At 39.1% G+C, this 24,814-nt stretch overlaps 1 protein-coding gene across 1 annotated transcript in view; it reads left to right on the top strand.

Annotated features, from left to right (window-relative positions):
• Ctnna2 (catenin alpha 2) overlaps positions 1-24,814 on the top strand; it is a 1,018,251-nt gene that overhangs the window by 666,879 nt on the left and 326,558 nt on the right. The window lies entirely within an intron of this gene.

Raw genomic sequence — 24,814 nt, 5'->3', positions numbered from 1 at the left:
AAATCTAAATTAAAACTGTGAGTTTTCTATGCAAACTGTATTTCAGGACAAATTACTTGGAATGCCCTTTCATATCCCTACAGTATGATTCCTATAACACCTATAAGGGAAAATCTGGAACCTCCCAAGCTTAAAAAAAAAGTCTTTGATAATCTAAAAAATAGAATTGTACTGTAATTCATCCAATCTAAGAGACAAGGAGTTGTAAGATGCTCCATTATTTTATCATTACTAAGAAAGACAAAAATATTATTTATTATTATTATAAGACACTGATGATTATATAGTAATTTTCCTCTTTGCTCTCTTCCTCTCCATCCATTTTGTCTTCCTCCTGCCTGAATGTTCATTTTTAGTGCATCCTTATCTTTAGGGACCAAATGGTCTTAGATGGCCAATGAGAACTCTGGTTTACCGTGGAGACTTCTGCATCATTGTAAGAAGAGCTGGTTGACTTTTTGGCTGTTTGGCCCCAGATCTCTTCAGGAGAAGGGTGTGTAATAGAGCTAGATTTGGTATGGTGAACTCAGGCCATCTTGCAAGTTGGAAAGGAATCCTATTTCTCACAATGGCCCTCACTTTCAAGCTGAGGTTCTAATTCGTCTTATCCTGTGGGCACACTATATTCTAGAACTGGCTAAGTGAAAGATGACTGATTCCCATTCTAATGACTATATGTGAAAATCCAGACTGTGTGTAAGTGTCTTCTTTCATAAAGTCACTCATTCCTGCTACACTAGTTTCCTGGCATTCAGGTTCCTTTCTTCCATCTGTACCTGTTCTCCTGAATCATTGAAAAATATCAGGGAGAAAAGGGATAAATAGATCAGACAGTTCCACTATCCTGGATTGATTCTCCTTGTCCTGGATATCTTATAAGCTGTCTGAGCAATTGGAAAGATGGAGAAAAGGGTGAAGTGATATTGGATAGCTAAAGAGCTCCCAGATCAATGGTCAAAATGTGGGCAAAACAGATCCTTTTGCTAGAATGCTTTTTATACATTTTTTAATTTCTGAAATTGAATCATGTAGGTTTAATCATCTCCAGTTATATGGTTTTTAAGTTGAGGGAAGTTTGCTTTTGTCCAAATTGCCTTATTGCCTTTTGATGAAACCACTGCTTTTGAGAATGCTTACTTCCTGTAGGGCTCAGACTCCTGGGAGGCTTTGTCACCTGCCACCATTGCCACCCAGCCTACCTCTGATACTTAAGGTCAGGGAAACTAGCAGCATTCCCACTTCCCAAGTCCAAACACAAGGGACATCTGCTATGTGGACCACACATGGTGAAACAGGAGGCAGGAAAAAGACATTAATGACTAGAACCAGTCTAGAGAATCAGACACAGCTACCCCATTATCTGATCATCTTGATCTTAAACTCCTGCCTCTAGTGTCCCCAATTCTACTTACATTCAAAGTAAATCTTACTTCCACAACAAATCCTCCACATAGTGGCTGTACCCTATTTTATTTCAGATTATGTCTTTACCATTCATCAGTCACTTGTGTTTTCTTCTCTAGACTATACCAAGTTTCCCTGTTTGTTATTTAAATATCAAATTTATTGTTTGTTGTGTCATATTTGAAAATCTTATATCTAGATGTGAAGACAAGGTCATGACTTGGGTCTTAATTCTACAGAATAAGATCCTAAAAATTTGGAGGAAGCCTGAAAAGCCCAAGGGAAATGCAGTTGGCAATCGCAGCCAGTAGCAGAGAGAACTAGAACTCAGGTCTTCCAAAGCCCAGGCCCAAGCTCTTTCTGCTGTCACAGTGAATTATTTAGCCAGAGGGTAAACCCTAGGAAGCTAGCTGGATTGAAAGTGTACAAGAAAATGAAGTGTGTTTGTCACCTCAGTACAGAAAGTTCACATCCTCTATAATGTTGAAAAAATTGGTCAGTCAGAGACCATCCATATTACAATATAATACCTCAGTGGTTTTGTTGTTATTATTATAATTTAATAAGTTAAAATGCATTGAAATTTGAAAGAAGACAATGAAATTGTGCTTATTTGGTAGTTTTATTTAGACTGACTCTGGAATCTGAAGCCTAATGAATATTTGTTTTGGGAGGGGAGCTCTTGGTCAATACAGGGGATAAAGAAAAACATCAAAGAGGAGAAAGGAAAGGGAGGGAGAGAAACCATTGACAAGATCACTTTCTACGTGTTTCTTGCAATATACACTTTTGTCAGTCTCCTTAAATAGCCATGTTATGGAACATGCAGAGAGAACCAAAACTCTTCAATGTGTTTTGTCAGAGGACAAAATTATAACAAATTAATTTAAAGATATCAGTTGGCTCTATTTGTGATTCAGTAACTGGGTAACCTTTCATTCATATGATGGAATGAGTGTTCCATTGAGCTGAGCAGAAAAGTTTGGTTTTATAGATAGAAGAGGTCTGAATAAAGCAGAAACAAGGAACAAAGAACAGATTGGTCATTTCAAAGTTAAATTCCTTCTAAGGCAGAGACAGGGAGACAGAACAATAGAAAAATAATTGTTAACATCAGTACTTTGGGTTACCTTTTTTTTTTTTTTGACAAGTTTAAAGCAAAAGGAACTTCATTGTCAAGCCATTGAAACCAGCCTGTTTGGAAAACTAGACTGTTGTATTCTGTACTCTGATTTCCCAGAAGGTCAGAAAACAACCTAGTTTTAGGTTGGTGATGTGAAACTTTCTCATTTGCAACTGTATTGTGAATTTTAGTTTGGTCCTTGTGAATTTTGGTTTGATCTTTTGGCCTAGGTACAAGAGCTTAGTCCCAAACAATGGCCTTTTATAATTCTTACTTAACAGTTATTCTGTGGGAAGGGGAGTGTGAACCACTCCCTCAGAATATGTCCTAAAAGCAACTCTGCATCCCACAGAATGAACTGGGCCTACATCTGGTTTGGAGAATTTGATCCTGTTGTAAGGATTTAAGGCTAAGAATCAACGCCCATTTTTGCAGACTCAGATGTGATTGATAATCTTAGAAAGAGACATTATCCCAACTTTCTTGGCACTGTGGTTTTCCAGTAGATATTATGCCTGGGCATTGGCACTACCACATGAGAAAGTTGACATAAAGGAACAGAATAAGAATTCTACCAGAGCCAGTTTCTACTCTACCATAATCACCTAGGGCTTTCAAAGGGTGTTGTGGTTGCCCCAGCCGCTAAGCCAGAGGACCAACCTTCCTATCCCATGACTTGTCTTAGCTCTCTTTCTATAAAACCTTTCTTATATTCCTAGATCTTAGGATTCTGCCCATATCATAAAAAATACAGAAGGTAGCACAGACTCAACCCCTTGTCTCTACAGAAACCCCCTTCATTATCCCTCAGCTTACACACACCACATCATCTGCATTGTAGACACTGTCGTTCTGTCTTCCATAACTAACAGAGCATATTTCTTTTTTCCTAGACAAGACTTCCTATTGAAGTCCAGGTCAGGAATGGCATTTACACACTCACAGCTTGTAACTCTTTGCTGGATATGTACTCCTAGCTGAACTTGCTGGATTCAGTGCACTGCTTCTGCTCTGCTAATGCTACTAGTGCTGATCTCTACTTGCTAAACTATTAGACCCTCTTCAGTCAATTGCTCACAATTCTCACAACCTGAATTGAAAAACTCTTTTCTCCATAACTCCGTGTCTGCTACAGATTAAGTCTAATTCTTCTTCTGTGTGGGAGTTGTTGAAATAGAAAGATCATTTTCATCTCAACCACCTCAACCCTCTGTCTAAATCCTATGCAGGGCAAATAACCAAAATAACCATTTTACTTATTCCTCTTCATCCTTGTCACTATCACATGGACTCGGTTTTGGTGTGTTAGTGTCTCTCTGAAAGGGAGCCATACAATAAAGTTCAGGTTGGTTCTGTAAGTGGCCTGACAGGTGCTCTGGAGAGCCGGGCTAACTGTCTCTTCAGAATGTGTGTCAGTGTGCCCAGATGAGGTCTTTCAGGAGACCCATGCTCAGAGTTCCACACTGGTATGGTCTACCAGAGTGGCAAAAAGGTTAGAACATGTTCCTAAATGGCAGAAAAGGAGAAAACGTTTTTCTCATCTTTGTTCCTTTTAATCAAAGCTGCAAATACAAGTCACACTTTTCAGAGAGAAATCTCATTTGTGTCTCTGGGCACTGCTTTGGGATTCAGAATTTAGGTTCTCGAGATTTATAACTGACTGATGCTGTGATATCAGTTGTTTCTGGCTGCAAATCATGAAATCAGCACCGAGTTGGCCATAAAAAATGAAGGTTTTATGGTAAGTGGTTTAAGAAAAATGCAGAATATGAGTCCTTTGTGATGTATATGTTTTATAGCAGCAATTCCCTATTTTTAATTTTTTTTGGAAAAAACATTCTCCATTGCTATAGTAGGAAAACATCTTGAAGTAACTTCAATGAAAACATCCATGTATATAGAATAACATATAATGACTCTGTCAGACTTATTCTCCTACAAACTGAGTCATAAATTTAGGATGATGATGCTTTTTTTTTCTCTGAAGAATTAGATTTTAGTAAAATAGTTACTTGGTATCCCACTCAGCCTAGAGTCAAAGCGATGGGATTCTACATAAATGAAATTTGTTGATCTAGTGCACGCTAGGACAAAAATCAATTTCAATTTCCTTTAGATGTACTATTAGTGTTTATCTGATGGTGGATTCGTGTTGTTTTAAGTGATAGCTATAACAACAAAAAAATACTGATTAGATGCTAAGAATCAGTCTTGATCTCAGTACAAAAAGAGTATAGCTTTATCCTTATCCTATACAATGAATTTTTTTTATACCATGGTTTTTAACTGATCACTCTCAATGTCAGTTCCCTCAAAAAGCTTAATATTTTTTTAATCAGTGAGATCATTATCAGATGAAGAACAAGACATTCATCTTTATGGTGGCCTTTAGTAACTTTGGCTAATGAGACTCCATGTTTTGTGGATTTGCCTAGATTGCCAGGGTTAAAGACAAGTAACTCATTTGTGTAATTACAGTTGGTCTCTCTGGATGGGTCTGTGATTTCAATCTATGTCTAATTAGACAAATACATAACTATGGCTTCATGAAAAAAGGGATAAGGGCATGGTTAGAGATGAACTCCCTTACAGGATTACAGGCTCTTCCCTTATGGTGCCTAGATCCTGAGCACATTTATCAGAAATTCAAGATAACACAGCAGCCCTAAAGATTGGGAGACTGGCTATTTAGATGTGTTTGTTAGTGGCAGGCATCATGTGGGCACAAGTGATCTAGAGTGTCACTGACGGTTTACAGGGACTCTACCTGTGTTTCTGCACATTTCACTGGATCCACTGAAGTGGGTACATGCACTCTACTTGGAGTGGTCTTCCTGGCATGATGCAGTGGATGGTCCACTTATCTAAGCATAAAGCCACACATTTCTCTTTGTTTTCCCATGTCTATTCTACTCGACTTTCTTCCTTGGAGTTGCAGGAAGGTGCTTTATGATACTGGTGGATAAAGTGACCTGAAATTCATAGAAGTGAAAAAATGTATGTATTAGATATAAAACCATATGCATCTCTCTCACATGCCAACCCTGTCCTCTGTCCTGGACCCACCTTCTCCCAGTCACTCTTCAGGATATTCATTTTCCTGCTCTGCCTCAAGCATCATCTCACTTGACCTTTATTTCATTTTTATAAAATCAACTCTGGAATGTCTCTGCTTATGGAAGCAGGTCATGTTATCATGGGCACTAAACTGAGCAAACGATGGCTTTAGGATATTTTATATTGAAAAAAAATGTATTCCCAGGATCGCATGGGCAAGGCTGTTATCAAATGTCCCCCCCCTTTTTAGGATGAAACAAAATATTTGTATTTGTATATAGGACTAAACTATTACAAACCTCCTCCTAGAGTTCCCTTTATTATGTCTTACTACTCAAATGATACAAATTCATTTAATTTCACAACTAGAGATAAAACTTTATGGACCTGTGTTACCAAGAAGGGACACAACTTTAGGCATTATTTCATCCAACAATAATAAACAACACTGCTGCTTTGAATGCTTATTAGATTTCAGATGTTGAATAATGAATCTCTGATATGTTTTCTGAATTATTTTTCCCCATACCGTACTGTAAAGGGGATCATATTACCTTCATTTTACACATGGAGCAACGGAAACTTGCCCAAATTTGTTATGATTCTAAGTTATGATGCTTTGTCTCATGTTACGAATCTCCCTTCCCCCAAAGTGACATTTCCAACACTCAGTCATGCTATTAGCTGATTATCCTTCGCAGGAGAAGCACACACAGGAGCTGATTCCTGACTTTGCTGATGGTCTTTCTGTCCACAGACAGGAGCCCAGGTTGTGCCTTTAGTGCTGCTTATCCAAGAGTCTTGCCTGGGTACTTGTCATGCATACAGGGTGGCCTCCCTTGCTTTCTAGCTGTCCCTCAGGGGTTCTGCCTCACTGGACTTCAGATGTGGACAGGATTGATAGATGAAAAAACAGAGTGAAGATGACATTTATGACTTCTCAGAGAGATCGAGGAGAAGGTTGGATGTTTGGCAGTTTACTGGCATATAAAGAAATAGCATCCATTACAGAACCCCCACGGAGAATAACCACAGGCTTTATAAAGTTATTGTGTGCCCTGAACATTGGGAAGTGTGGACAAATTTGAGAAAAGGAAGTTTTCCAGGGAGATTTTTATTACAAAATATTCTCTTTGATACATTGCTGGTGGGTCCAGTAGTTAGTGTATACAGTGTCCTACATTTGAATCCCTGTGGAACTAGCTACTTTCCTGCTTATCAAACTTGGACAATCTTTCCACAAATACACATGGCTAGGACCATTGGTCAGGAAAATTATGTTTTCAATAATGTTGCCCATTGCCTTAGTATGTTTGGACTGATTTAATAAAATACCTTAGACTGGTTAATTTATAAATAACAGAAATATATTCTCACAGTTCTGGAGATCATGAAGTCTAGGATCAAGGTACCAGCAGATTTAGTGTTTGATGAAGGCTCCCATTCTGCCTCATGGGTTCCTTCTCATGTGTCCTTGAAGGGTAGAATGGGTGAATGTGACCCTTTGGGTTTCTTTTATAAGGGTACAAATCCCATTCATGAAGCCTCTGCCCATATGACCTGATCATCTGCCAAAGGCCTCATCTTTCAACAGGACAATGGCACTGGGGATTAGGTTTTAACTCTGGAATTGGGAGGAGGGGGAACAAACATTCAGACCCTAGAAACCATCAGATCCTTCAATTCCTGGCCCAGTGGATCTGCCCCGTTCCCTCTTAGCCCTTTAACTTGCCTTTGAAATGCTTCCTCATTTTGGTGTCCCAAGAAAAAGATCCTCAAGTCTGTTGAGTAGGACTCATTCATTATAAGAGACTCTGAGATCACTGTCTGAGTCTGAAATGTTGTTGTCTTTGTTCACTACCCTTTGAGGACTATTGGGGAAAAGGCGACAGACACATAGTCAAAATACAGGGTAAGCTGGCTGCGGTCAGAGCAGTACTGATGACAAGGGCTAGATAGCCCAAATAATATCACCATTTAGGGTTGTGTACTGCTTAGGCCCTTGTGATTGGACCAGGCTTCAGTATAGTACTTGGTCCTTCTTCCTATGTTCTTTCTCTTCCATAACAGCAAACAAACTCTAAACTTTATGTTACCTTTCACACCTAACTCATACACATTTTAAATGCAAATGCCCAACTCTCTTTTCTGAGAGTACGTGCACATTTCAGATGCTGTGACAAAAGAATTCCAAACATACAACTGATGGGGAAGTTTTTTTTTTTTTTTTTAAGTTAGCTCTCTTCTTTCCTAAAAGACTGATTGTTCTACATTATATTCACAAAAGGAATCAGATGGTTGAGTGTGTATAATTGAAAGGAAAACTCTTTTTTTTTTCTCTCTACTGCTCTCATAGCAACATCAAACTGAGTCTTTCACATCTGATAAGTTGTGTGGTGGTCTGTTCCACACCAGGCAGTTCTCCAATTCTCTATGGGTATCCTGAAATTCAATTCAGTCTGACACTGTCTACCTGAAGATAGCATCAGATCCCAGAGGCTAAGGGCTCAGTCCCAAAAGACAACCCCCACTTCAGATGCCAATTCCAGGTGCAGGCTATTACCTCTCCTCTGATTGATCCACTATAAATTAGAAGTTCCCGAGATCCTTTTCTTATGCTCAACAATTTGCTAGAATGGCTCACAGAACTGAGGAAATAAGCTTACTTATTAGATTACTGGTTGGTTATAAAAGGATACAACTCTAGAACAACCCAGTAGAAGAGATGCACCACCTTCCCAGCACCTTCAAGTGTTAGGCAACCTAGAATTTCCCAGACTCCACCCATTTGACTCTTTTTAGTGGAGGCTTTATTACTAGGCATGATTAATTAAGTCCTTGACTATTATTGGTGGGGCAAGGGACTGAAAGTTCCCTCCCTCTAATCACATGTAAACAAATGATTGGTTCCACTGGCACCCAGCCTCCACCCTTGGGATTTCCAAAGGTGAGTCCATTAACAAATTCAGGTAGGGATGAAAGGGGCTTGGTATGAATAACAAAGGACTCTCTTTTCACCTTTATTGCCCTTATTATTGTATTGCTCCAATATGGTGATAGTATTATCACTTCATTAAAGTGTTTTATTATCACTTTATAGGCAGCCCACCCTGTCCAATCTTGGCTGTTCTACTTTGAAGGGTGAATTCCTTTCCCCAGCCTCTTCCCTCCTCTCCATCTGCCATACCCAATCCTGGGCAAGGAGCAAGTGACTGATTTAGAAGTAAATTGGGTTGAACAATCACATTATCTCTCTGTGAACCTGATATAGACATTTTTTTTGGTCGTGAGAGAGCACATTAATTGGAAAGTTGGATGGATTGCAAGTTGGGAGTAGCCATTTTTTCTGCCATGTGCGTACTAAAGCAAACAAAGCTGGTCAGCAGAAGCAAAGTGGGAAATAAAGAGAGAGACAGGCAGTTTTAGTCAGTTTGGTTTTTTTGTTGTGTACCAAGGATTGAACCCAGGGGCACTTAACCACTGAGCCACATCCCCAGCCCTTTTTTTTGTTGTTGTTGTTGTATTTTATTTAGAGACAGGGTCTTGCTAAATTATTTTAGGGCCTCACTAAGTTGCTGAGGCTGGCTTTGAACTTGCAATCCTCCTGACTCCGTCTCTCAGGCTGCTGGGATTACAGGCTTGCACTGCTGCACGCAGCTTGTCAGCTTTTTCACTGCTGTGACCAAAGGCCTGACAACAACAGTTTTAAGGAGAAAAAGTTTTTCTGGGGGCTCATTGTTTCAGGGGTCTCAGTCCATACATGATCGGTCCAGCTCCATTGCTTTGTGCCTGAAGTGAGGCAGAATATTCCTGGCAGAAGAGTGTGGTAGAGGAAAGTGGCTCAGGACATCAGACCAGGAAGCAAAGAGAAAAACAGAGAGCCCCTCACCATGGACAACATATAAACCCCAAAGGCACTCTCCCAGTGACCTACCTCCTTTAGTATACCCTGCCAGCCTAGTTACCAGCCAATTAACCCCTATTAGGGGATTAATGAACTGATTAGGTTCAGGCAGGTTCTCATAATCCAATCATGTGACCTCTGAGCCCTCTGGCATTGTCTCACACAATGAGCTTTTGGGGGACACCTCACGTCCAAATCACAACATAGGCCTTGGATCATCTTTCAGTCACCATATGGGGAAAGGTCCTCCTTCCCTGCCCTGGAGTTCTAAATTCACTTCTTCCTTAGCTTTACAGCACTTCTATTTCCTGTGATCAAAGAACCTTGGCTGACACAACAATGGGTAGTTTGCAGCAGCTCGATTTATAGATGATGCAACCAAACATGAGACAGGTTAAACAAAGCTGATTTGTAACAAGCTGGGAGTCAGCCTAGTTTTTCTAACTTTATAACCTTTGTGTTTTTCCATTTCACTTGCTGGTTAAATGACCAAGAAAGATCAATTTATCTACTTTATTCCTAAAATATTCTGGGACCGTTGCCTATCATATATCAGAGAAGAGAGAATTACTCGTCAGCTGCTCCGTCCTTGATGAAAATTGAATGGATTATAAACGGCCAGGTTGAAAATTCAATAGCAAACTGGGCAACAATCACTGTAAGTCTTTGTACTTGAATATTGATACACAGAGTGTCTACCTTAAATTGTTGAGGACTCGCTGGCCTTGGCAGTGTTATGAAAATGATCAATTGTCATTAAATAAAATGTCTATTGCTATGCATGCTAGGGCAGTCCCACATAGAGTTGCCCAGGTGAAAAGCAACCCCACTGCAAGTCAGCAGCTGCCCCTGGGAGCATCAGAGACCCATTTGAAGCCACTGCCTGTTTTGTCTCTCTTACGGCATTTTAATACTCGTTTCTTGTCTGTGCTGTCCAAGACTCTTCTAAACCTTCAATCTTACTTCTATTGCACCGCCATAGAGAATAATGGCGCTTTTCTTTCCTTTTGCAGTGACCCCCGCAACATTGATCCCCAAGATTAATTTAACATATGACACATAATCTCCAAATTTAATGAAAATCTACTCAGCCATTATTCGTGATGTGACAGACAGACTGCAACTTAATTATATTGACACGGATGTGAGTTAATGCTCTGATATTTTGCTGGAAAAGACATCTCTTTACAAGTGATTACAATTAGCAGTCAGAGCTGAGAAACTTAGCCATGGTGAAATATCTGCACACACAAATGCCAGCCATACCTGTAGGAAACCCACCTTGTCAGGGATTGAGGGCTGTTTTCATCCACCCAGGTAATCACACCTAGACCTTGGATTAACAGCCTTGAAGAAGTGTTTCATTGCATGTCAGAACAAGAAAGACTTCTGATAACAATAAGTGTTATCCTTGTGGGAGGCTGTAACTAGTTCTTCTGGTCTTTAAAGTTTCTATAGAAGTGATAAATAAAACATTTGTTGCATAGTATCTCTTTCTTGAGTAAGTGGATTTTTTTTTAATCTTCTTTCACTGCCATGACAGAGAAAGCATAAATATCAGAAGATAATAACTTTCTGTGCTATCTTTCTCTTCATCTCAATCCCTCCCATTCTTTCCCCCCACTTTTTTTTTTTTTTTTTTTTGGTGGAGGAGTTCTAGGATAAATGCTTTCGTCAAGTCAAGATTTTACTAAATTATCTTTCATCCTAGTCCCTAAGTCTTTTATGGGATGAGGGTCCTTTCTTTTGCTTATGAATGCTCCAAGTTAAAGCAGAGATCCTTTTGTTTTGGAATTTGATTGACGTGGCTGGGGCTCTAGTTCAGGGGTACAGAGTTTGCCTGGTATGTGTGAGGCCCTGGGTTGGATCCCCAGCATCCCACACACCCTCTTTAAAAAAAAAAAAAAAAAAACCTCAGGGAAACTTGATTGATGCAGTTGAGAGCCATTTAACTGATGGGATCTTATAAAGGAGATTACTATAGGCAAAAGCTCAGTCAAGAGGGCAAAGAATGAATGATGGGAGAATTGGAGGCTACTGTTGTGAGCTAGAAGAACAGAACTAATCATCTGGAACAGAGTGGAAATAACAGGAATGAAATAAAGAGGTCATAAAGTAATATGATAAAAATAAGGAAAGTGGTTCATATAGTGCAGGGACTGGGAGACTTTTTCTGCGCAGAGACAAATATTAAATACCTTTAGCGTTTTGAGCTAGTTTCTTTCACAACTATTCAACTCCACTATAAACTATTCATAGGTGCATAAATATGGCTGTGTTCTAATAAAACTTATTTTAAAAGGTGGTGACTGATTTAACCCACAATCTATCTAACCACTTCTTTACAAAATCTGCTGTTAAAAATAATAGCTGGGTGTTGTGTAGTACATGCCTATAATTTCAGCAGCTTGGGAGGCTGAGACAGGAGGATCACAAGTTTGAAGCTAGCCTCAGCAACTTAGTGAGGATCTAAACAATTTAGTGAGACCCTATCTCAAAATTAAAAAAGTAAAAATGGGCTGGGGATGATTAAACACCCCTGGGTTCAACCCCTGGTACCAAAAATTAATTAATAAATAAATACTGTATTATCTGGCATGTGGTGTGTCTGGTTTCAAGCCTGACTCCTAGATTTATTAAAATTTAAAATGAGCCAGACGCGGTGGTGCACGCTTGTCATCCCAGCAGCTTGGGAGGTTGAGGCAGGAGGATCGCGAGTTCAAAGCCAGACTCAGCAACATGGAGGCACTAAGTAGAGCAATGAGACCATGTCTCTAAATAAAATGCAAAAATAAATAAAAGTGGATCTTGAGATGTGGCTCAGTGGTTGAGTGCCCCTCAACTCTGTGCAGTCCCTGGTACTCCCCCCCCCCCCACCAAAAAAAAAAAGTTAAAATGAACTGGGTTTATGAAGACTATTAACTCCTTTTTTGAAGTTTAAGAATTTCTTCATTTTTATTTTAATAGTATTTGAAATGCCCAAGTCTGCCCATGTGAAAGCAAATCTTCTCAGTACATAGAGTTAAACTTAACCCTGGGAATCATAAACCCTGATAACAACAATGCGATTCCATGCATGAGGGGGGAGCCTGACACTGTACCATCCCCTCTGGGAAATCTCACAAAGTATTGGGGCTGATATGTCTGCTCTTGAGGAACTGTCAACTTCTGTACACACTGGTGACACAGTAGAAGCCAGTCAAGGTCAAGTGTGGGGCCATGTGGCTGCTGAGTAGAGCAGACACCATTGAGGAAAAAAGAGAGCACAGTCCACTGAGAAATCAGGACAGCAGGGTGGCAGCTCTTCTCATCACTCGGCCCCCGTCTGAGTTGCACCAGTAATGTGCATCGACGGCTTCCTGTGCTTCTACTTATGCTCTCATTGTTAATTTACAAAGTCACTTTCTGTAGCTTGTATTCAGATTCCAAAGAGAGTTGATGTTATTGGTCAAAACAGTGGTAGAGTGGTCTCTTTTACCCAGTGATATTGCTACCCAACCGTTTTTTTTTTTTAATTTAATTTAATTTTATTTTATTGTTTTGTTTTGTTTTAATTAGTTACACATGACAGTACAATGATCTTGACATAGCATACATTTGAATCAGATGGGGTATAATCTCTCATTTTTCTGAGTGTACAGTTTGCAGAATCACATTGGTCATACAGTGATGTATATACATACAGCAATAATAATGCCTATTTTAGTCTGCTGTCCTTCCCTTCCCCCTTTCCCCCTTTCCCCTCCCCTCCCATCACTTCTCTCTACCCAATCTAATATGACACACTTCTTTTTTTTCCCCCCCCTCATACATGTATACTGTATAACAATGAGGGTCTCCTTCCATCTTCTATGCAATTCCCCTTCTCCCTCCCATTCCCTCCCACCTCTCTTTCCTATTTAGTGGTAACCTTCTTCTCATGCTCTTCCTCCCTACCCCAGTTTGAGTCACCCCCCCCCCTTATATCAGAGAAGACATTTGGCATTTGTTTTTTAGGGATTGGCTAACTTCACTTAGCATAATCTGCTCTAGTGCCATCCATTTCCCTGCAAATGCCATGATCTTGTTATTTTTGAATGCTGAGTAATATTCCTTTGTGTTCTCGGACTATACCCAAAAGACCTAAAAACAGCATACTACAAGGACACAGCCACATCAATGTTTATAGCAGCACAATTCACAATAGCTAGACTGTGGAACCAATGGATGAATGGATAAAAAAAAAAGTGGTGTTTTTTTTTCCATCTGTGTTTTTTCTTTCATTCTTTAGTGTCTTGTGGTCTTCTCTCCTCCTTTCAAAGAGAACTCAGTCAGAACCTTCTTGCAAGGGATACTGTGAAATTTATTAGAAGGGAAATGGGGCAGGTGAACATCTAGACTGTCTCTAAAACACAGTAAAGTGGTCTTACAGATTATTACCTCGACTTACACCAGTGCCCCTGAACTTGCTTCTGTTTTGCTTATCAAGGAGCCAGAGATGGTAAAATCACTAGGAGAAACAAAATACAATTTTCAGGGACTCATTCATAAAAGAGAATATATTGTGGCAAATCAGAAACAGAGAATCCAAAGTGGATCCAATAGCCTTTTCCTTGGATCAGAAAGTATGGCCACAAAGACCTTAATTCTGCATAAATGCCTTTTAAGTACTCAAGGCATGTACTACTCTACGTGGTCCAGTCAAGCACATGGACATTCTGGACCAAGCCCTGCTGTCATCCAGCTTGGTGACCTTGAATATGTTACTTCATGTCTGTTCTTTTGCTGAAAAATTGAGTATATATAATGCCAAGGAAAATACAGAATTATATAAACTATATATAATTTTACAGAAAATTAGAGACTGATAGTTGTGTTTTCTTATTGTTGTTAACTCCAATATGGGCCTGGGTTTTCCAATGGAAGTTTCTTCACATGCAAAATGAGATGGGGTGGACTTTGCCAAAGATAACACCTGTGGCATTGGCACCCTATAGTCATGTCCTGGACAATAAGCCTTTGAACACTACCCCTGACCATGAGGTTCTGAAGGTCTGTTAACTTTTCATAGGGTTGAGTTCTCAGAATGTTGTCCTGAACATAGAATGGGGGTTGGAAATTGAATTAGGAAAAGGAAGTGATCAGCTTGGTGAAGATTCTACACCCTGGGCAAAACGGTGGTGGGTCTGGTGGGTCTTGACCTGACCTTCACTTTGGGCTGTCCCTTTTCCTCAGGTACTTGCTGTGGATAAGCAGTTGATGATCACCGTTCTGGGGTTCATCACTTTCTCTCTAAATTGACACTTCTTTTCCCTGCTTCCCCCATAGCTACTCCCTTCACCTGTTTCTTAAACCAACCTCTAGATGTCTATGCCTTCCAAGAATATGTTCTATGGAATGCACACATCCCCTCCAGGAAAAGAAAATAGTGGACTCTCTAGCCTAACTACACCATTGTTCTCGAGTGTAATAGTGCATTCTTCTAAAAAAACAATTGGAAACAAGGCTCCATTCTTATCTGAAGTGACCTCAGGGAGTGACTTTACTCAAGATCATTGGATGACCCAGAGCAAGGGAGAATGGCCCCCATGATAGTCAAGGAGGAGGCTGGCATAGGTTTGTACAGTCAGGATCCCAGAGTTACTTCTGCATATAAAGCTTCTGCTCTGTGGTTGCAAAGAGCTGGGCCTGACAGGGAGTTGCTGCTTCCCCAGGGCTTAATTGATATAAGAAATAGCATTACATGGGCTTAATTAGATGCTCTTGAATCTTGACAAGCATTTGTTATAGGGCGCTGGTTTTTTTGTTTTTGTTTTTTCATGATGAAGCTGGGGAAGGGGATGTAGAGGAGAATCGTGGAGGATATTTAACAGGCAGATGTGAAAGAAAATTTCTAGACAACATGTGGAGAGAGGCCCCTGTGAAATGATGGCTCATTCAGGGACAATTCAGAGCCTCCCATGAGTCCCAAGCTCTTGGAGAAATAAGACAGTTCCTGACAAGACACTTGGCTTAGCTTTAAGAAAGTGAGTCCCTTGATTTATGAAACATGTCCTGGGACTGGCGTGCAGGTTAAGAAGCACTTTGCTCTGAAAGAGAAATAGAGAGATGGAATGTGGGGGAAGGAACATAGCTATCAGCATGAGTAAAACTGGTTTCTGAGGCCAGGAGACATTAAAGAGAGAAAAACACCCAGTATCATCTATAACACTCACTGTACAGGAGTTCAATCCTGAAGGATGAATCAGAGCAGTTATTACTGTCCCCCTAGTGGCAGCTTGTGGAACAGCGTGCCGATGTGAGGGCCCTGTGTTACCAAGAGTCTCAACAAAGTTCTCATTCAGCATAGAAGCTAATTATATAAAACTGCATAACAGAAGGCTTAAGTTTTATCATGATAGCAGTGTAATTTTTCACTTAAAAATTCATCCAGATCAGGATTAGATAATCTTGATTATAAGGATAATTCAATAAATAACCCCTTCTCCATCATCAATCAATATATGTATTTGGAGATTACAACTGTTATGCTGTTTAAAATGCCTGACCTGATTACAGTTCTTCCATGAAACTCTATTTTTAATATAATTTTTAAAATTCTGGGAGAATTATCAGGTGATGAAAATAATTTGGGGCCAGGAGTTGAGACTTGTATCTCAACTCCTTAGTTTTACAAAGATTAGGTGATTGTCAGAAAACCATTCACTTATTGTGCAGGGAGGTTTGTGCATGTATGCTTAGGTTTAGTGTATGGGTATATGCATAAATATTCTCTTAATTTTCCCTTATTTATAATGAAGGTCACAACTCAGAAAACGCCATTTGGAAGAGATGCATAGGCCAAGCAGTGGGGGTGTGGTATGGAACTTCCTTCACCAGACAGAAAGCTCTGTAAATATATTTCTTAAGTTGAAGTAATTATGGGAATTTCTACATACCTCTCAGGAGGTTTCAAGTGTTTATTCAAAACCCAGTATTTATTCTGGGTTCCCCTGAAACATTCTCCGTGAACTGCTTTCTGGTCCATCCCGTGAAGGATATTGGAGAAGAATGAACAAAGTCACTATCCAATATAAATGGGAAATCTAACACACACAGGAGATAATAACTGATATAAGCCTTGATCAAATGGTTTGATCAAAGCTTTGACTTTGGGATATTTTTGAGAATACACCAAATGATGTGAATTTAAACCAGATTTGAGAACTGGTATGGTGTCAATGACAATACTTTTCATTTCCCAGCAGTAGTCTCTCTTTGATTTTTCCACTCAAACACCTTCAAGTTCTTACACTTACAGGTATGTACATCCTAATTCAGCTCCTCCTTAGCACATTACTGGCTCAACTTATCTCTAAGTAACATCCTATATGACCCGCCCAATCTCTTTGGTTCACAGCACTTATCATGCATTCTTCCTTACCTCATATCCAAATCCTTGTTCCTCTTTCCTCCCACAAAGCATAATATCCCAGAAGAAATTTTGTTTTCTTCCCCCTATTATTTTATTTGTTTGAACAAATTACATCAAATTACGTTGTAGTGTAATTTGTAGATATTATGACCAGAAAAGCTCACGTGACAAAGTGAGATGTATCAAAAGCTTGATAGTGAGCCAAAATTTCACTTGGGCCTTTAGAAAGAGGTGGGTTTGACTGTCTTGGAGGATCAGTTTGGAGGATCAGTTTGTAATATAAGACATGGAAGTATTGGGTGCATATTCTGAAGTTGCATGAGGATGTGTATTCAAGGATCAGTCCTCTGATTCAAATGTCATTATAGATCCAACTCTGAGACTGAGGGGCATTTTATAAGCTAATGAGCCTGAATATCCTCCCTACAATCCTACACTCCCCTTAGTCTAAGTGACAAAGTTGAAAAACCAAGGAAGACAGCAATGAACATCAGGCAGGTGAAGGAGTTTTGATTTGGTCTCTCCAAAGGTAAATGTTCTAAGGGGAAGCCAGGTGATACCAGGTGCTCCTGGGGAACCCTTTTCTTTATCTCAATACCAACATTCAACTCAAGAATATGCTAAAACCAACCCTCAATGACACACATCTGTGTCATCCAGTCTGCCTCCATATGTAAAGGCCTGTTATAAGATTATCCCATCTTCAAAAAATTAATGTTCAACAAACTTGAAATTATTTTTGCTGCAAATATGATTGACTTTATTGAGTTCTCCTTTTAATGGGAGTACTTGTAATGCATTCAGTGTTTGTTTACTCAATGAGCAGGAAAATTGAGGAATATAGGTTAAATTAAAACTTCGTTGAAATTTTTTTGAAAGTTCCTTGGTGAATTGTAAACAGAGTCAGTTGAGGGAGGAGGACTGTCTGCTAGGTGCATAGTAATTCTATTAATTTAAAGCTTTTTATCGATATTCTTATTTTATAAGGTAAGATTCATCTACGTAGTCTTAGAGGTAACATACACATATGTTATGAGCTGGAGAGATCATAAATACCTTCCTTATTGCCTATTTATACATATTATGTATTTATGTGTGCACGTGTGCTATATCTAGACATATATGCAATTTCTATTTTATAAGGCAATAGTCTTCTGACTAGACCTGTAACTCTGAGTTAATTAAATTCTGAGATTATCTGATTGTTTGGCAACTGGAACTAGAAGTCAGTCCCAAATGTGGAGCCAAAGGATAAGGTAAACTTTTCTGTAAATTAATGCTAATCACTCAAGAGTCAAAACTACTTTAGTGTTATCTGTTGGTAATAGTTAAATATTGGCCAGGCGTGGTGGTACACACCTATAATCCCAGAGACTTGGGAGGCTGAGGTAGGAGGATCGCAAGTTCAAAGCCAGCCTCAGCAACCCGTGAGGCACTAAGCAACTCAGCGAGACTCTGTCTCTAAATAAAATATAAAATAGGTCTGGGGATGTGGTTCAGTGGCTGAGTGCCTCTGAGTTCAATCCCCAGTACCCACCTCCAAAGTTAGTAAATATTTTACTAATCAAGTCCTATTAGGTTCAGATACAAGACTCTTTTGTTCCAAGAGAGGTTGCTGATCTAGTGTCTATCAGCCAAAGAAGCTAATTGACAGCTAAAATCCACAACAACTAAAACCATCATGCATCTTAAACTTTCAGAAAAAAAAGTGAGAATGTTGTAATGATGAAGAAAAAAGTGACAGATGAAAAAAGTTGAAAGCAACATCACCTTGAAACTTCAGCCAGCTTGTTAGAGTCTATGAATTCCATATGAGAGAGAAATAATACCAAGTACAATTGAGACAGGGGAGGATTTTATGGTAGACATCTCTCAGACTCCTTTATTTTGGGAAAATAATTTCGAACTTGAGAATTGAGTGTTTTCTCTCATGGACATTGGATTTAAAGGCTATTGTATCCAAGGATGTTCACTGTGGCATAACTCTTGCTGTTTGCACAACCTGCAAATGATCCAGAGCCCAGAGTTATAATTAAGGACCTTGTTACACCATAAAAGATTTTCAAATTTTAATCTATGACAACCCACACAGCACTCAGGGCTTAAATACTTTATTGACCAGGCTGGCAGGCTCACTCCTCTGTCGGAGCTGGGAGAGCCCTGCTTCAATTTATCTCTCCCACACTACATATTTGTAGTCATAAATCTTTTGCGAGGCTCTTTGAACATTAAAAATAGCCCAGCATTGCTGGCTTTGCTTGTGGTGCTGTGAGAGCCAAATCAAAGGTGCCAGGCCTCCTGTGGCCTTTTCATGTTGCTCTGCAGCAGAAATCGCTCACATCTGTCCCAGCTCTCACTGTCCCAGTGTCAAGTCCCACAATGACATTTCCCACTCAGAGTTCAGCTGCATCTCCCCAGACACCTCCCCTATCCGGATATGGGAGCTGATCCTGGGCCAGGCTGCATCCGGTTCCCTTCTCTTGAAAATGACTCAGGGCAGGTGAGTGGTCTTCATTCTTCACGGATCCCACTAGATGGAGCAGAATAGCTATGCTGCCAGCAAAGCCCTGCTTCTGGATTTTCACTGGGTCAACAGGCAGAGACAGGCAGAGGATGCAGCAAAGGCCAGGGATTGGTTTCTGAAGGCTCAAGAAAGAAGTTTTGTTTTTGTTTTTTTTTTTTTTTTTTTTTTTTTTTCTTACAGTCCCAATTACAGACCAGAACAAGCCGCAGGAATTAGTGACCCCCACGATTATCAGCCAGGTTGTTTGGAGAAAAGAGAAAAGAGCCATGTATTCAGATGGACTGTTCCTTCTTCAATCATGAGAATGTTATTTGTTTGGATTTGTTTGGATTTTCTTCCAGTGGTGTGGACAAAAAAAAATTTTGTGGAGTCAATCCCCTCTGGGAATTTGTATTTAATTTCTTGTACACAATTTCTAACTTATGGGGGAATTTGTATTTCTTCTTCCTTTGCTCTTTTCCTAGTCTCTTATATACTCAGCCATAGTGAGGTATAATTGACAGCTAAGAAACTGTCCTATTTAATGTGTATGAATAGTAAATTTTTCTTTCTATGATTTCCATGGAAGCAACACCACACCAATAAAAATAATGAATGTATCCATTACCCTTTAAATTTTCTTAGTCACTTGGGACTCTGTCATTTCTGCCCCTTCCTGTTCACTCCTATATTCAGGCAACTGCTGATCTTTTCCCCACTATCATGAATTAGTTTGTGTTTGCTAAACTTTTATATAAATAGCATCAAAAAATTATATGTTCTTTTTGCTTAGCCTTTTTCCCTCAGCAGAGTTTGAGATTCATCTATATTATGTTATTATACCCTGTATCAATAGTTCAGTCTTTTTTTTTTTTTTGGTACCAGGGATTGAACTCAGGGGCACTCGGCCACTAAGCCACATTCCTATCCCTATTTTGTATTTTATTTAGAGACAGGGTCTCCCTGAGTTGCTTAGGGCCTCACCATTGCTGAAGACTGGCTTTAAACTTGTGATCCTCCTGCCTCAGCCTCCCCAACCGCTAGGATTATGGGTGTGCGCCACCGTGCCCAGCAATAGTTCAGTCTTTTATTGCTGAATAGCATTCTGTATCCTACAGTGTGTTATGTTCACCTGATAACAATCATTTGAGTAGTTCTGCTTAGAGCTTTCACTTCTCCAGGTTAAATACATAGAAGTAGAATAGGTACTCTTGAGGCATAGAATAAGGTCATGGGACTTATATTGAACTTTTTAAGAAACTTCCAAACTCTTTTCCAAAAAGGTTGTACCATTTTATGTTCTCACTGACAGAGGTCCAGTGCCTCCACATCCTGACTAGCTTTGTGTTATATTCCCTACATACATTTACGTCCAGTGTGGTGTCTTATATCTGACCACACATCAAAGAATTTAGTTTGGGGCTAGACAAAGAAAGAAAACATTAGACTGAAAGCTATAAATGACCATACATAAATAGGGTCTATTTTTGAGAGTTCAGAAAATTAAAGGACGTTTTACAGAATGGCATTTGTCAGAATTATGGGGTAATAAATAATGTGAATTAAAATTCTAGGCCATTATTCTGTAGGATAAAAGGAAAGTAGATGTATTTTATCTTTTTATCTTACAGAATTCAGTAAATGTTGCTTATAGATTGACTAAAAAGTGCTGAGAGATAGAAACATGTTCTTTAGACTGTTGTTTGCTAAGAGAAACATGGTTCTGAGTGTGCCCATTTAGCCTAAATTCCTGGAGCAGAAGACCCTTCTAAATCCTCTCAGAATAGACCGAAAGATCACCAGCTCAGTACCTCCTAGGGAATCCTCTCTCTGCTAAGAGCTTTGCTCATAGAGCAGATTCTTATCTAATTAGTAACTACTTCCTTGGATGCATGAAGTGACTCAGAATAAGTTTACATAGCACTGTTCAATTAGAGCAGATTGACAGTATAAGCTGAATTGGGGCTTCAGACAATAACATTTCTTCTACTTTTCTCATTTGTGTATCTTAGAATTGTATGGCTAGGTAGCATCTTAGAGATCACTCTCAAACTGTGTTCCTGGTTGCCAACTTGGGAATTGGAAAGAAGAGTAAAAGGAGTACTTTGTTCATATGCTTTACATGAACTTTTACCTAAGATTTCTGTAAAATAAATCTCTCACTTAAAAAAAAAAGAGAGAGAGAGAATAAAGGCAGGCAGGAGGAATACTATTAATATGGTCTAATTCTCATTTATCTGATAAAGATCCTTATCCTAAGATATTTATCCATTATATAGCTTGTTAAGTAATATCAGCATTAAAATTGTCTTTTTAAATTTATTATTATTATTATTATTATTATTATTATTATTATTACTTGTGGTAGTGTTGGGAATCAATCCCAGAGCCTCAGGCATTCTAGACAGGCTCTCTTCCACTGATAATCACCCACAGCCCTGTCTTTTTAAAGTTCAAAAATAAAGTTCAGATGAAAGACATACAGTGTCATTTTAAAATAAACATCTCCAGAGAAAGGCAAATGGAGAATAAATATGGGAAAGACAGTAGAATGAATCGGATATAACTTTCATATTTTCATATGAATGAAAATATGAATACACAACCAGTGTAACTCCACATCATGTACAACCACAAAAATGGGAAGTTACACTCCATGTGTGTACAATATGTCAAAATACCTTCTTCTCTTATGTATGACTAAAAAGAACAAATCAAAAATTGAAAAAAAAAATTTGTTGTGAGACAATCTACCAGATAAAATTATTTTATAATTCATCTCATTTAATTTACTCCTCAGTTCTCTGACATATGTATGACTAGTTTCTCTCAGCAGGCAGAATAAATAACTTTCCTGAGGTCACAAACGTAGGTTAAGATGTTAACTTGGTCCCTCTAATATCAAGGCTCATGCTCTTTCCAGTACCCATGCCAACAATTTTAGGTATTTGGTATTAATGTTTGGGAGATGTTGACAAAGAGAAGTCAAAGTTGCATCTATAAAACACTAATTCTGACTCTTTGATGAGTTTCTTTACAATAAACCCTCCCTAAGACTGATGTCACAGAGCTTTAGAGCTGGACCAAATGGAATGTTCTGGAGATGGAAAGAGGGTTGAGTCCAAGAGGATTCTAGGGGCCATTGAGGTCTCAGCTCTGTGGCTTACTTATCCCAGAAAATGAAAACCAACATTACTCAGCATGGCGCTCACAAAGAAATATTGTGGAGTTCCTATTATCATTTCCATACTCCATCACACATCTCAGCAGAGGAAGGGGGGAAATTCACATGGAGAAACTAGCACGCCTACAAGTGGGAGCAGGAGGGAGACTCTCCACCTGCCCCTGAAACTGGCTTATGTGTGTGTGTGACAAAGCAGGAGATTTTACTGTGCAGAGACTAAAACAAACAGAAAATTATAAAGTGCACAAAAGGATTTTCCACACTGCTGAGCCTTGCAAAATGTTCACACTTGAATTCCCCTTTTTGAATTCATTATCTCAAGACAGCGTTTGGTTTGGAAAGCCAAGGCAGCTGAGCTGAAAATGTGTGTTGTTATTACTTGATGTTTCTGGAAGTAAGCTGCAGAGGCGGCAGTGTTCAGAAACAGCCTTGCTCTTTGCAAATTCTTTGTCAATGAACCCTGCCTCTTGTTCTAATCATTGGCAAATGTGAGACCCTATGTAAAATATTAATTTGGGGCACATCTCTAACCATTTGTTTGGAAAACATGTATTTCTGAAAGTTAACTGTATCTGAAATACTTCATTAGCATCTTAAGATTCCTTTAACTTGTACCAGTTGTATTTTCAGAACTCTTTCATTCAAAATATTTTAATTAAGGAGCTGAAAATCTAGATCACATCCACATGGAGTCCTTATCTGACCACCATTCTATTACACTATCTTCATGTCATATTCAATTCTGTTTGCTGTGTCTTTCCTTGCATATTCTTTCTTTTTTCCCATCACCTTCCCCCTCACTCCCTATGATAGTTATTTTCTGTTCAAGTAATTTGACAGCTAAGCAGGTGGCCCTTCATGATATCTACTGTTAATCTTGAATAACAATTTAAAATTATTGTTTTTTAAACAATAATAATCCAAAGAACATATATCCTTTGGATCCAAGGATATATGTTCTTGCATTTAGTACATACTGTAGCACCAAATGCTTGACTTTCTATAAATGGACTTCACAAGAAGGTTTTGTTGGGTGGTTGAAAAATTCATCAATAAAAGTATGCTATTGAATAATCAACTATTAAGGGAGAAAATACACTTGAACTAATTTCTTCCCTTCCTTTGGAGACTACCTCACAACTGGCTAAATGAAAGGGGAGCATAAGAGCTCAGGTCAAGATCCAGTCCAGGCATGGTCTCACAAGAGTATGTTCAATGAGTCTGGGAAGTGGGGAGTTACTAAAATAAAGAAGAAAAAAATTTCCTGTTAACTGCTACTGCTTGCAATTTGCTACAGGAAGTAGTAAGGTAACTTTCACTGCACGTATATAATACAATTGTATTGATTGGACTGCCTTTTTGAAAGTTATTAGTCCAATTAAATTGACCTTTTGCTAGTATAGAAATAACTTGTTCAATGAAAATCGAACAAAGGAATTGTCCGTAACCTGAATATAGCAACTTAAAGAGTATTGGATATAAGACCCTGGTAAATTCACTACAAAGTATGGGCCTATTAGGTAGTTTTTTGACCACATAGATACATATTGCTTCATATCTCAAAGCTAGGAGGTGGCCGGGTCATGATAACAAAGGACATGTCATGAATATGATGATGTGCTCTGCCACTTAACAAGCATTGAGTAACCCATGTTGTTTCGCTGAACTTTATGCTAGATCCAGAATCACGTTGTAAACAGTGAGCACTATGTAAGAGAAAGGGTTGTTCACATACCACTTCTGGGCATTGGTATGTTTACCTTGGCCTCAGCACCAGTGAGCGACATTAACTGGTTAATTACAGAATCTGGAGATACCACATCATCTAAGATAGGAACCAAGGCTGTTCTCCGAAACACAATTTCACTTATTTCTGCCCAGGATCTTACATTACAAATGGGACATACCTTCCTGGACACCTCAAATCTTTTGAGGAGCATCTCATCTTCTAGAGAATATCACTTAGTTCTGCACTGGGCATAACACAATACCAAGAGGAACAAAGAAACATGAGACAGAGCCATTATCATGACATTCACACTGTATAAGACAGCTTACAATATATGTTCAGTTGAAATATGTAAATCCTTCCAAATCTGAATCTCCTGGAAGTACAGATTAAAATACAAGCACTTGGGGGATCATCAAAATCTCTGGAGACAGGAAGGTTGGAGATCAGGAAAATGCATTTTAATGAGGAATCTGAGTCTTCCAAAATTCAAGTGTGAGAATTACCCTAATAAGAG

The sequence above is a fragment of the Marmota monax genome, unplaced genomic scaffold (genome assembly GCF_021218885.2).
Source record: "Marmota monax isolate L192 unplaced genomic scaffold, Marmota_monax_Labrador192_F-V1.1 WCK01_AAM20220418_F8-fsc00106, whole genome shotgun sequence".
NCBI classification, from domain to species: Eukaryota; Metazoa; Chordata; class Mammalia; order Rodentia; family Sciuridae; genus Marmota; species Marmota monax.
Note: the sequence above shows the minus strand (reverse complement) of the source record. Positions and strands in the feature narration are given on the sequence as shown.